Source organism: Sciurus carolinensis, chromosome 17 (assembly GCF_902686445.1).
Source record: "Sciurus carolinensis chromosome 17, mSciCar1.2, whole genome shotgun sequence".
NCBI lineage: Eukaryota > Metazoa > Chordata > Mammalia > Rodentia > Sciuridae > Sciurus > Sciurus carolinensis.
Window position 1 is genome coordinate 44,318,636 of NC_062229.1, and position 11,009 is coordinate 44,329,644.

The following is an 11,009-nucleotide window of genomic DNA, read 5'->3' on the forward strand; positions in this document are numbered from 1 at the left end:
CTCAATTCTCCCTTTCATCTTCCTGCCAATGTTGAAATCATTACATGCTAATAGACTCAAGTAGATTGGAACTGCAAGGACATGACCTGATGTCAACAGCAGAAAATTTACAAATCGCGAATTTTCCTTTTGTTTATACAGGCAATTCCAAGAAATTAAATGTTAGTTTTTTGGAGTCATGCCTTAATCACAGGTGTTTTTACATAAAGACTACATGTGAAATGTAGAGTGGAATTGAAATTTTTGTTAAAAGAGCAAATACTATTCCAGATACTAATGACCACTTACTTAGACATTTTATTAGGTAAACAAATAACTAGCTTTGTGCTTGAAGTACAAGTAGCAGATAATTTGTGCATAAGTTGTAATTTCTTGCTAAGATATATGAATTAAAGTAGCAATATCTCAGATCTATAACAAGTTTGTTTCCTTTAAAAGAAAATTAAAACAGAAAACAGGAACTGAGGTTATAGTACACAACCAATCCTTGCAGATGATTTGGTCAAAACCACCTTGAGCCATTGAAAATAGTTACCTCTGGCCTGCTAATGTGAGCTGTTTGAACACTGTAGAAGCAACAGTCTTTATTCTGTTTATATTAGTTCCTAAAAAGCAAACATTAAAATAAAAGATATGATGTCAACCTATCAATAACCATGTGAATGGAAGAACATTGCATTTTTGTAGGGTATGAGATGTTTAATTCTATATCTTTTCCCTTCAGAATCTCAATAAAAAGGTAAGCACTGAGAATGTGAAATTAAAATATACTACTGTTGAATCACATTATTTTGAAATAAGAAAAAGAGTGGTATAATTTTAGGAGTAATGTTGTAATAAAATTATTTAGTGTCTATGGATTAGACATTTCAATATTTTCCTTATCATTAAGCAGGTCTTCCTTGAAAGGATTTCGGAAAGACATCCAGCTAATCAGTGGTACATTTCTAAGTCATTATTAAGTATTAAACTTAATATACTCTATTGGTTGTGCTATAGTTTGTATGCTATTTTAAAAGTGTTCCAGTGAATGGTCTTATAAATGTTAAATAATGAAGTCATTTAAGCAAAATTAGCTTGCAACATTTTCAGACCTGGATTTAAATGAATTTATAACTTATTCTAATATTGACCTATGCTATTTTAGGCTAACCTTCATTATTTTTTCTGTGTTTCCAATTAACTCCTTTTTTCTTAAAGGTCTGATTTTATTACTCTTAAAAATTCTTATTTTTGACTGGACTCAGAAGTAAAAGCTCTCAGAGAGGACAGCCTGCGGCTCTTGGAAACCTGTTCCTGGTGTTTTTCTTTGACTTCTTTCATTCTTTTGGCCAAAAGGTTGGCATATTCTGCAGCCTCTTTCTTATTTTTCTTAGTATGCTGTTTCTTTAGAGCAATACGTGACGCTTGTGTAGCAGGACACAGGAGTAACGAGTCACTGAAACTTCTGTGCTTTGGTCCTGAGTTTTTATCTTGTTTAAGGGTTTTCTGTCAACATATTGGTGGACATCACCTTCCTCAAAGAGATTGAAAAGTTGGCAAAAAAGTTGCTCTTTTGGGACCCAGTGATGAGATACAGTAGTATCATGAGATGCAGTAGTATCTGTAAGTACAGGAATACCCTTCCTCCCTCCCTCCCTTCCTCCCTCCCTTCCTTCCTCCCTTCCTCCCTTCCTTCCTTCCTTCCTTCCTATAACCAAGTTGAGAATGCTCAGCTCGGCATCCACAATGCAACCTCAAATAGATTTGCACTTTCTCTCTCCGGTTGGCCTTAGTCTATAATAGGAATGCCCCTTACTCAGTACCAGATGAACATGGCCATGGGTCAAGACACCCTGCTTCGTGGGGAAACCTTGTGTGTCGTTCCCGCCACTGATTCGGATCACATAACCCTTCCGTTCTTCACTCAGAGTGTCAACAGCAATTTCTATGGTCATACACTTTTCATAAAAAGTACGCAGTTTACGTTCATTATCCACTTACTTCAGTGAGTTTCTGGCAGCCAGGGGCTGGGAAGGAGATATTCAGCTTCACTTGGAGTGCTCATTGCCCACAAGGAACCATTAAAGAGAGTCCAATTAACTCTTGATGCTATACTCACCGCGCTCCCACCAGGTGCTGGGAATGGATCCCAGGACTTCATGCATGCTAGGTAAATGCTCTATCACTAAACTATACCCTGAACCCTCCTATTTATTTGTTTATTTTTTGAATACTTTTTATTTGAAATAATGCAAGTGTACTGAAAAGTTGCAAAGATTGAGAGTGGTAGGAAGAACATCTGTGTGTCTTTTACCCAGAATCATCTGTTCAATTTTTACCCCAATTGTTTTGTGATTTGTGCATGATCTCTCAATATGTATGTGTGTGTGTATGTATGTGTATATAAATATACGGAAACATATGCAGATGTTTTTCTGAATCATTTGAGAGTTAGTTGCATATATCACTGCTCTTTATCCATCAATAGGATGCTGCTTTGTAAGAAGAGGGATAATGTCTTATATAATCACACTATAGTTAAAACTTCAGTAAATATATTTATTTATTACTTCAATCTAATCTGTGCTAATCTGTTCTTTTGAGCTCCTTTTCTCAACCCAACTCGGCCTCCAGTACAGGATCCAGTCCAGGATTGTGTATTGCATCTAGTTGCCATGCCTTTTTAATTTCCTTTTATCTGGAAAATTTTGCATAGCATTTCTTTGCCTATTATGAGAAAAGTTCCTCACTTTGGGTTTGCCTGATGTTTCATAATAGATTCAGGTTATGCCTCCCTGACTGAAATACCGTACAAGTGACAATGTGTCCCTCTCAGCATATCACCTGGAGGCCCATGATGTTCCTCTGTTCCACATCTGTGATGCTAATTTTGATCACCCCGTCAAGAGTTGTCTTGACAGGGTAATCCTTTGTCTCTACTGTATAGATATTATTTTTTACTTTTGCAGCTAATGAGCAATCTGTGGGGAGACACAATAAGGTCATGCAAGTATTCTTCCCCTCATTAAACATTCCCCTAGATTTAGTATCCATTAATGAGTCTTGCTTGAACCAAGTTTCTCTATAATGGCTGCAAAATGATGATTTTCTAACTCCTGCATTCCAGGTTTGCCAGTTGGCACTGGGCATTCTTCTTTAAACAGGATCCCTCCTCTCTTTCTCATTTTAATTTATGTATTTATTAGTGGTATGGGTTTATGGAGTCCTTTTTTTCTCCCAATGGTTTATAACTATCACTCCTTAGACATTCTGGTGACCAGATTGTCACAGTGAAACCAGAGTTTTGAGATGAAACTTGAACCTCTACATCTGCTAGTGCACAAGACCGGAGTTTGTCTGATTCTGCTGCTGGGAGTCTGTAAGGTGCAGGCTTCTGCAGCGGAGAAGTGATGCTGCTCTTTATGGTGGGCTACGCCCTTTGGTGTTGCAGCAGATCCCAGCAGGTCACCATCAATTTCTTCTTTTTTTTAATGGGTTCTTGTCTTTTGAATTGAAAGAGGGAAATCCACAGACCAGGATGAGTGAGTGTAAGAGTGGGATTTATTGAAGAATAGAAACAGAAACAGAAATAGAACTCTTACAGTGCAAGAGGGGACCCCATAGCAGGCTTTCTCCCTCAGAGTGTTCTAGTCTAGGGGCTTATATAGCACCTGGGTCATGCTGTTGGTCCAAACTTAATGCTAATTAGATTTTAAAAAGTACTAATGCTATTGGTTAGTCCTGAATCCATTCAGGTTTGCCTTACTTTCATTTTCTCTCTGCATGGGAAACTGGAGGTTGAAGTCATTAAATTGTGCTTGCTCAGTTTGGTATCTGGAGCTGCAGAACTGGGTGGAGGGTGCTTCTGCAGGGGGCATCCCCACTGCAGGCCAGGCTGTGTGGGGGGTAGGGAGGTGGCATTGCCCCAGCTCACCTCACTGGGCCAGGCCTCAGACTTGTCAAGTCTCTGGCCCACACTGCCATGGCAGGCTCTGCATGGCAGCCCATTCTTGCTGCCTGTGCTTCAGCCCACCTGGGTTGATGCTCTGCCACTTCACCATTCTGCTGCCGCTTCTTGGCGGGGACCAGTAGGCTGGGGAACCATCTCAACAGATTTGGTCAGTGGAAACCCCTAAAGCTGGGTGCCATGTTTTGGTGACTTGGACCCATTGTTTGCTGCAGTGCTGGGGATTGAAGCCAAGGCCTCATGCATGCTACAAGCACTCTGCCACTGAGCTGCATCCTCAGCCTCTGCCTCATCATTATTAATTAATTAATTTTTGGTGAACACTTCCTTATAAGCTGTTCAGGGCTCTTCTTATACCTATTCTTCTGCAGCCCCAGAGCTTGTTATTTTTCTGAGGAGCCCTGGTTCATTTTGGTGAGAAAGGATATTGTAAATGATAGTCTAGGTGCTACTTACATTCATCGTTATTGAGGTATGTTCACTTCTAGGGTCTTTCAGGAGACAAAGCTAACAGATACATGCATGTGTATAACAAAAACACACACATATATACATGCAGACACACGTCTATGTCAATGTGCATATACATGTACTTATGCATATGTTAAGTCATGAATTCACCAGTAGCTCCAAATTCAGCTCATCTCCATAGGGTTCCTTCTTGCATTCTGCCATCCCACATTTGAATATTCCTTCTTCCATAGTGGGAAATGTGGCTCCCAATGGTATGGACACATTTTTTCCCCTTCTTGCTGTAATTTGTCCAAAATAGTTTCAGGACTACTTTGCCCATACCAGTTTAATAATCAGAAAAAGAGTGTAGGTTTTGTGTGTAGTTTTCCCCTCACTCTACAACCTTGCTCATGACCATGAGTATATATTCAAAGTCAAGTATTCTGCTCATGTTTTAGATTAGTTTTTTTCTTTATTTCTTCCCCACTTCACTATGCATATGTCATTCATAAGAAGTAGAATTGATTCATTGTTTTCATTTGCTTTCAGTTTTAGCTTTTTAATTTTTCCCTTTACTACCTTTGCTGATTTAGTTTAATTTAAAAAATATGTAGAATAGTAACATGCTTCCAAAGTTCAGAACTATATAAAAATAAATAATCAGAAGTGTCACTCTCTCCTATTGTCCTTCCACTTCACTGGTCCCCTGCTGCCTTTGATTGGTGGTTTTCTTCTTCTTCTTCTTCTTCTTCTTCTTCTTCTTATTATTATTATTATTATTATTATTATTTTGGTTAAAAACAGATACATGCATGAGTTGTGCCTGGTGACGCATGCCTGTAATCCCAGCAGCTTAGGAGGCTGAGGCAGGAAGATCATGAGTTCAAAGACAGTCTCAGCAATTTACCCAGGCTCTCAACAACTTAGTGACGAAGAAACCAAAACCACAACTACCTGTATGTTATTTTATTCCCCCCCTTTTTTTGCCCTTAAAGAGACCTTCCTATTTATTTATGTAACACTGCATTTTACATATAAGCATTATTTTTGCTTAACAATATTGTTTGGGAACAAATTTATATTATTTTCTAAAGATTGACTTTATTCTTTTTACAGCAACATTGTACTCTATTGTGGTAATATGCCAGTTTATATAACCAATTTTAGGCATTTACATAGTTTTCAATATTTTTCAATTACAAATAATACTTCAATGAGTAACCTTGTGCCAGTATATTTTCATATTATTGGAGGTATAACTTTAGGATAAGTTCCTGGAAGTGGGAATGCATGTGTAGTTTTGTTAAACATTGCCATATTCCCTCCATAGGGAATTTCTTCTTCACTTTGCATTTTACAAGCAATGCTGGAACATGTCTGTTTCCCACAGCTTCACCAATCGTGTGTTGTCAAGCTCTTTCATGTTTGCTGGTCTGATAGATGAGAAATGGTATCTAGCTATAGTTTTAATTCTTCTTTCTTTTTTGGTACTGGGGTTTGAATGTAGAGCACTTAAACATGGAGTCACATTCCCAGCCCTTCTTATTTTATATTTTGAGACAGGGTATCACTAAGTTGCTTAGGGGCTCCCTAATTTGCTGAGGGTGGCCTTGAACTTGTAATCTTCCTGCCTCAGTCTCCTGAGACACTGGGATTACAGGTATGTGCCACTGTGCCTGGCTTAATTGGCATTTCTTTTATTGTGAGTAGTAGATATAGACTAAATATTTGTGTCTCCCCCAAATTCTAATGTTGAAATCCTAACATGTAGTGAGATGGTGTTAGGAGGTGGTAACTTTGAGAGGTGATTAGGTCCTGAGAGAACTCACCTGAATGGAATTAGCACCCTTAGAGAAGATACTGTAGGCAACTTCCTTATCCCTTCCACCTCGTGAAGGTGACAGCTGTCCATGAACCAGAAAGAAAACCTTCCCAAGACACTGAATTTGCTGGTGTTTTGACCTAGGATAGGACCTCCCATCTCCTGAACAGTGAGGAATGAATTTCTGTTTTTAATCAGTTACTGTTATAGCAGCCTAAACAGACTAAACAGCACTTTGTATTATTGCATAAGGACCACTTTTTTTTTCTAGGCAGGGGGTAGTACCAGGGATTGAACTCAGGGGCACTTGACCACTGAGCCCCATCCCCAGCCCTATTTTGTGTTTTATTTAGAGACAGGGACCTCCTTGAGTTGCTTAGTGCCTCATTGTTGCTGAGGTTGGCTTTGAACTCAAGATTCTCCTGTCTTGGCCTCTCAAGCCACTAAGATTAGAGGCATGCACCACTGCACCCAGCTTCCATCTGTTTTTTGACTGTGTGTGTGTGTGTGTTTGGACTTTGCACATTCTCTGTTTTTATATGGTCAGATTTATCAGGTTTCTTTTTTATTACTTCTAGATATTTAATTGTAGAAACTTTTCCTTATGTCCAGAGAAATTTGCCTAATTTTTTTCCCCAAATGGTCATTCACTTATCTCAATATTATTTATGAAATGATTGAATTTGCTCCAAAGATACCCTTTGATCATATCCTAGATTTCTTCATTTAGTTGGGCATACTTATTGACTTCATTTTATTCTTCTTATATGCTGTCTGTTCTTATGCCAGCTCTTCTCTGTTTTAATTATCAAGGCTTTGTACAATGCTGTAATGACCAATAGAATAGTTCCTATTTGCAAATTTTCCTTTTCAATATTTTCTGGCTATTGTTAATTTCATTTTTTTTTTGGGGTACTGAGAATTGAACCCAGAGCCTTTTGCATACTATGCAAGTACTATACCATTGAGCAACACTCCCAGTTGCTTTTATATTGAGACAGGGTCTTGCTAAGTTGAATTTGCCATCCTCCTGCCTCAACTTCCTGAGTGGTTAGGTTTTAGGTATGAGTCATGACACCCAGCTGGAAAGTAACACTTCTTGAATAACTTTTAGGTACTATGTACTATTGGAAGTGTTATTTAATTCTCAAAACAATCATGAGGTTATTGATTTTGCTTTCTACATGTTGTAGATAAGAGTACTCTTTCAAAAAGCTCACACAACTTCCTGAAGAGCAGTTAATGAATGCCAAGACCCTGTTACACATGCCATCAATGTGCATTTTCTTTAAGTTCACTATGCAAACACTATGTCATTTCCCAAGTTAAAAAGAAGAAGAAGAAGAAGAAGAAGAAGAAGAAGAAGAAGAAGAAGAAGAAGAAAAGAAAAGGAAAAGAAAAAGAAGGTACATTGTCTTATTAGATTATTAGAACTAACTGTGAAATCAATAAAGCATGCATGGACTATTGTACTATTTTTGCAGATAAGGAATTGAAGTTCTAGAAAGGCTGTGTTCCAAGATTGTGGTTAATCAGTGTCAGAGTTGATTCTAGAATGTGTTACCACTAACCCTGCTCTTTTATGTATACAGTACCACATATAATAACAGAATGGTTTCACTTAAAGCCTTAAAAATCTTAAAATTTCAAGGGAAAACAGTTATGTTTCTTTCTATCAGTATTAGACAAGGATGATTTTAAAAAGTTAATTTTTTGAAGTGGAACAGCAATGCATGACAGTCTTGCGCTGTGAAGACTGGAACCTTCTGTTCTTTAACTTGAGAATCTCAACAAGTTTCTGTCCATTGGAATAATTACCACGAAGCTTCAGTAAATGCAGACAGGGAGTCACAGCCCCAGAGCTTATTATTTAATTGGTTCAAATTGTGACCTGGTTGTCAATATCTTAAAAATCTACCCATGATGCTAGTGTGCACTCTGTTGAAAACCATCAACCTAGATCATACTTAAGATACCTTCAACCTTTTTTTGTGGTACTGGGAATTGAACCCAAGGGTGCTTGCTTTATCAGCTACATGCCCAGCCTTTTATATATTTTATTTTGAGGCAAGTTCTTTCTAAGTTGCCCAGGCTGACCTCAAATTTGCAATCCTCCTGCCTCAGCTTCCCTAGTACCTAGGATTACAAGTATAATCAATTGTGCTCGGTCCTTCAATTTTAAGGTTATGTAATTCTGAGAATTATTCTTCTGTAGTGGTTGGGAAGATAAACTCTGGAATCAACTGCTGAAAGATGAATTCTTTCTCCTGATCATAATTATATCTTAAGTAAACTACTCAGCCTCCGGAGAGGCAGGAATAGCTGGGAATGTATAGTTGTATAAGAAATTTTAAAAAACTGTCTTCCAAAGTAGCTGTGCCATTTTGCACTCCTGTCAGCAATGAATGAATGTTCCTGTTCCTCCCCATCCTTGACAGTAGCAGTTTTTGTAGAGAAAATACATGACTATATTATTAAAGTCCTACATGGCCCTGCACATAGTAAGGGCTCAATAAATGGTAACTTTTGGGCCTGGGGAGATAGCTCAGTCAGTAGAGTGCTTGCCTTGCAAACACAAGGCCCTGGGTTCGATCCCCAGTACTGCAAAAAAAAAAAAAAAAAAAGAGCATAAATGGTAACTTTTTCTCTGTGATCACTTAATTTCTCTACCTGATGCTAATTTTGAAAGAAATAAAGAAAATCTAAAATTAGAGGTCATATCATGGGATTTTATCTGACCTTTGAAATACCTGGAGCCAGGCGGCACTGTCTTAATAGAACCTTGAACCTGAAGATGGTAAGCAATAGGAAGTATCCACTGGGAGAAAGAAGTTGCAGAGAGAAACATCTGGCTAGAGGGAAGCTGGTTGCCACTCTGGGTCATAAGGCTGATGGGAGAGGCCATGCTACGGGAGGGAGTCACTTTGCGTTTTGGTGTGTGGATGTGTGCACCTGGGAGCATAAGAATGCGTGTCTGTTTAAGTGTCATACTTGATGTGTCAGAAAGAACTGATCATAGAAGAGAGAATTGCAAGGAACAAAGCAGATGAAGAAAGAAAATTACATGAGAACAGAAGACAAACATATTTTCGTTTCCTGCTTCCTTCCTTCCTTCCTTTATCACCCACAGACTCTTGGTCATTTTTGCGTACTTCTATGTGCATGTCATTTCTTGGCCACCATTGGAAAAATGGGGCTGGGGGAAGAATGTACTTTTTAAAGTCTGGGGTAATTTAACAATCACAGAGCTTGTGTAACCAAACTAACTTCTTCCTTCCGAAATACTAATTGACAGCCAGAATCATTTAATAATGGAATCCTTTAATCAAATACATTAGACTTCAGGTTTCTAGGAACTTAAAGGACAGGGCCTGCACACTTGAGAAACTCATTTCAAATTTTGGGATATGACTACTTCATTGGACTGATGTTATATCTGGCTCATTTTCCCTGCTTAAGTCTCACGTACTTAATTGTGTCCTCACATTTCAGTGTACACCAGAATTACTTGGAGAGCTTATTAAAATGGATTTCTGGGTCCACCTCCAATTTCTGATTCACTGGGTCTGGTGCAAGTCCCAAGTATGTGTCTTTCTAGCAAGTTCCCAGGTCACGCTGGTGTTGCTGGTCCCAGGACCATGTTTTGAGGGAAAGCATCCACTGGTCTGTTAGGATGCTAACGAGTTTTCTTAGTCAGGGTTCAGTCAGGAGACAAAAACCACATTAGTTATTAGAATAGAATGTACTAGGAAGAAAGTTAAACTGGATATAAAGTTGCAAACTATGTAAGTAGGTAAAAAGTGGAGCTCTAAAATGTCACGCAGGAGGACTGGAGTTGTAGCTCAGTGGTAGAGCACTTGCCTAGCATGGGTGAGACCCTGGTTTCAATCCTCAGCACTGCATATAAATAAGTAAAAGATCCATTGACAACTAAAAAAAATTTGGAAAAAAAAACATGCAGGAAGCATCTACCTTTAGAACTGGTAAAACAAATGGGAAAAAATATTGGAATTATAAAAACTTTGGAAACTTGGAGAAGCTAAATCTCAGATCATTGAGGAGAGTGCTGTTCTGGTGTCCCTGTGGGTGGAAGTGCAGGTGTGATGAATTTGGTCTTGCAAGTGTTGGAAAAACTGCGGAGTAGATTCATCTGCTGCGACCGGGAGACGCGGCAGCTGCTGGGAAGAAGACGGAGTACTGGTGTGATGCTCACAGGTGCAGAGAGCCAATAGGAAGGAGCAGGTCCCTTTCTCCTCCACCAGAGCAGCTTTCTGTATTGCAGAGACTGATAGTGGATTCAGGTGGCCACGAAGAAATGTAGTTTGCAGCACCCCAGCTCAGAGGAGGGGTTGGGTTTGTTGCCGAGGAACATAACACAGCACAGGAATATCAGTACTTTGGATGAGTGTGCTTTTGTGAGAAGCTGGCTCATTGTAGATGATTCATTAGAAACCAGTTAAAACTGGTTCAAAATAACAACTTCGAAAAAGAGAAATAAAGCTGAAGGCTAACACTACCCAATTTTAAGACTTTTTATAGAACTAAAGGAATTAAGGCTGTGTAATATTGACATCAGGGTAAACAACAGATCAATGGAACAGCAGAGAGGATCCAGAAATAGACTCACATGTATAACAACTGATTTTTTGAAAAAGGTGCAGAGGTAATTGAGTGTTGGAAGGGTACCCCCACACATAGTATTAGAAGAGTTTGATCTGTACGTAAGCAGGAAAAAGAAAAAGAAAAATCGATCCACACCTTGTATTATATGAAAAAATTAATTCA

At 38.7% G+C, this 11,009-nt stretch overlaps 1 pseudogene; it reads right to left on the reverse strand.

The window, feature by feature from the left end:
• Window positions 1–1,227: 1,227 nt before the first annotated feature.
• On the reverse strand, window positions 1,228–3,860 carry LOC124968267 (40S ribosomal protein S6-like; annotated as a pseudogene).
• Between the last annotated feature and the right edge of the window lie 7,149 nt (window positions 3,861–11,009).